The sequence below is a fragment of the Schistocerca nitens genome, chromosome 5 (genome assembly GCF_023898315.1).
Source record: "Schistocerca nitens isolate TAMUIC-IGC-003100 chromosome 5, iqSchNite1.1, whole genome shotgun sequence".
Taxonomy (NCBI): Eukaryota; Metazoa; Arthropoda; class Insecta; order Orthoptera; family Acrididae; genus Schistocerca; species Schistocerca nitens.
In genome coordinates, this window is record NC_064618.1 from 343,054,679 (window position 1) to 343,058,284 (window position 3,606).

The following is a 3,606-nucleotide window of genomic DNA, read 5'->3' on the forward strand; positions in this document are numbered from 1 at the left end:
GGACTTAACTTCTAAGGTTATCAGTCCCCTAGGACTTAGAACTACTTAAACCTAACTAACCTAAGGACATCACACACATCCATGCCTGAGGCAGGATTCGAACCTGCGACCGTATCGGTCGCTTGATTCCAGACTGCAATGCCTAGAACTGCTCGGCCACACCGGCCTGCGTGCCATGACACAATTGACATGATATCCTGTCATATGCTACGTGAGTGCACTCACTCAGTGTCTGGCAGAAGTTGATGGCACTTATGAAGTCGATTCCTAGGGACACCTCTGTGACATCATTTATGTAGAAATCCCATTGACATATAATGTATGTTAGCAGGTGATTGGTGATTGATGCCATGCTGTATACCTGAATCTTGGCATTGATAGCTGAGCGTAGGTGACTGACAGCAGTTAAAACGACATTGTGCTACTACCTGGGAGTGAGTTAATGTCTGACTCTGTATTCACTAAAAAGTACGTTTGGGTTGTGAGGTCAAGGATGAAGAGACATATACCTGGCATTGTCAGTGGAGCATTCTGTATCTGTGCAATACTGGAATGTCATAGATGTGTTTGGAAATGAGCACAGGCCACACCATTTAGTTCAGTCTGTGGTTGGCATTTAGGTAATATCTACTGATGGCATCGCACTTGCAAGCAGCTTGCCCAAATAGTTGATGAAACCAATAGACCAAAGGTTCAGCTCTGGTTGTATCTGTGAACATGACAGCTGCCTGCTGTGAAGGTGTTGGGGTGTACAAGGATGTGCTGCTGGTGGCGGGTGCTGTCTGGCACTGCCTTTATCGACTGTCGTGGAAGTTCAGCATGGTTTGGGCGATGCAGAGTGGATCATTTGCTGCACTGAGCACAGGCTGTTTGAGTGCAGTGTTAATGATGTGGTGTTGATTGATGATGGAGGGCAGACAATCTGCATGCAGGAGTCCTTACTCAAGTGGTTCAAAAGCATGTGTGTCATGGCAAGCTGCAGGTCTGTCAGCTGGCTGATAAGCTGTAGGAACCACAAAGCTTCTTCATACAGTAGGTTAGTATAAACGTTTATTTCTAGCCAGCGCCAGTACTGTGAAGGTTTGTCAGATTGTGAATGCTGGCCATACAGGACCTTATGGAGTTGTTGGTCAGGAATGCTTGAATGTTGGTGTAGAAAGACCGTTTTTGCAGTTTCGTATTTTTTCATCTGTGGATGTGCGAGGATTATGTCTCTAATCAGCTCTGCCTGTTCACCCAGATGTCAGAGAATGTCTGCATATTTCGATGTGTTGTTGAAAATTCTGGATAACCTTAAAACACTACCAGCCTTGGCAATGCTCAGTGTTGGGCGGTCTTTGTCGAAAGGAGGTATTTTGTGGTAGTTAACACTCTTTGAAGATGAAGCTTGTGGGACTAACATGAGTGAGTTTAATGCAGATGACGATGTTGCCATCGGTTGTTCATAACATGTCCCCTGGCGTGGGGTTACGATATGTGGCAGTCCAAGATCACGGTGCAAGCCAAGTTGAAACATTATGCAGAGAGGTTTGGGCTTGCGTAGCACTGGTTGTCTGATTTCCGAATTGCACCGCCAATTAACGTTTGTTGAGTGGAATGGAGTTGTTTCTGCCCAGTAAAACTGATGTGCAACTGGTTGCAGCGAAGCAGTATGTGGATGCTCATGTCCAGAACATGAAGGGTAAGTGCAGGAGGTACAGAAACAGCAACAGCACTAACACATTAAATTGTTAGTGGGGGCACAGTTCAGTTTGAGCTGTGGCAGAACTGTTGTTTATGGTAGCCCATCTAACAGTGGTCCATAATACATAATTGGTTGGGTGATGACAGGATGCAGTCATTTCTAATCCAAGCACAGTGCAGTAGATGTGGGTGGTGAGACACTGACATATCAAATGGTTTGGATGGCATTTATCAAGTGGTCCAAGTGAACATTATTTGGGGCACTGTGTGGTAAGATGTCTGCCAGATTTTCATTCAGCACATTGGGTCATGATGGTACGGAGTGCAACTGATCAAACCCGACACTTAGCGTTGAGAACACAGAAGGCACAAGAGTTACACAAGGTGTATGGTGTGGATTAAACTGATTCAAAGCACTATCTACCATTGCAGTCTCCTCGAGGTCAGTTGTTGTGAGTCATTGTTGACACTGTTTGCTGTCCATGTGATTATTGTGGAGATTAATAACACCCTCAGTTTCTGCTGTGTAATTAGCACAAAAATGTAAGGTTATTCGTTCACTGCACATGTGTTGCTGATGTAATACACCACCAGTATGATGGCTAGTGCAGAAAGTCTCAGCCACATTATTGTGGTGCTTCAAATGGCTAAATGTTGCAAATTTAGACGGAAATGTGGTTTCACCAACTTGGAAGTAGGGTACTAAGGCTTACTGGAACCACTGCCAAATGATATACGACACAGTTATACATGAATAGTTTTATTGCATAGAGCGAATTTACAACATCAAGAATACACTGTTGGTCTCTTCCAGAGATCATCTACTGGAATGTCAGAAAAGTTTCGACCTCTAGATTTTTCCCTCAGCGAATTGTACTCTCATGAGAGAAGCATGTCTGTCATTGTGTTAGCCCTTTGAAAGATAAATGAGAAATACTGATCGCGCCTCTTATTTCTTAGAAAATCACAAGTAGTCTTCACTTCAGATATGCATTTGTTGAAGTCCAATGACCTCTTCTCCGAAACATTGAACAGTATATATTTCAAACAAAGTATGTCTTGAAATACTACTTTTAGAAATTTAAACTCAAAATTTCCCCATGTCGTTCAGAAAACGTCTGGCAAATTGAATGGAATAATCATCAGACTGTTCACAGCAAACTATGGTTTCGAAAACCTCTTTCAACTTTTCCCAGTCCTCCACAATTAGGGGAGAGTTAGGTTAACTGGGCAACATTTTTTAAAATTGGTCTGAATCATTTTCTGTACAACGTATCAGTGTTTAATTTTGTGGGAAGCCTAGGATACATGTTTTCTTTGCAATGTAGTGTTCAAGGACACTGAATTACTTCCAGTTTGTGTGAAATCTGAGGTAATAAACTTATTCGCAAAATGACCACTTAACCTAACCGGTAAGATTAACTGGTCCGATGTGGTATGGTTAACTGGTCCAGGTAGTAAAATCAATAGAAATACTGTAAATACATTTAATTTTGAGTTTTACAATATTTTAAAGTATATTTCACCAACATTTAGTTTTTATTACACTGCATGTTGAATTGCCCTCTCTGTTTATTGATTGGATAGCCACTGAATTGCTATTTATTTATTTAATGGGATAATAATAATTATTAAAAGGTGGCAATTTTATTTAAGCGCTGTTTTTGCTCTTTCGATTGTTGTGAGTCAGCGATAGTGCAATGCTGCTCGCTTTGGAGAATACACATTTTATAAGAATTATTTGGTCCAGGAAACACTTTTGCGATCACGGTTGCGATTTAGATGGTATTCGCGTAATTGTACTGATTAAAAGTTATCGTTTCCGAAACACGCAGGTTCGATTAAAGCTGTGTGCACTTTTGCGCGTATAATGAAAATATTCATAACACGTCGCGTAAAAAAAAGAAACATGCGAATCACAAC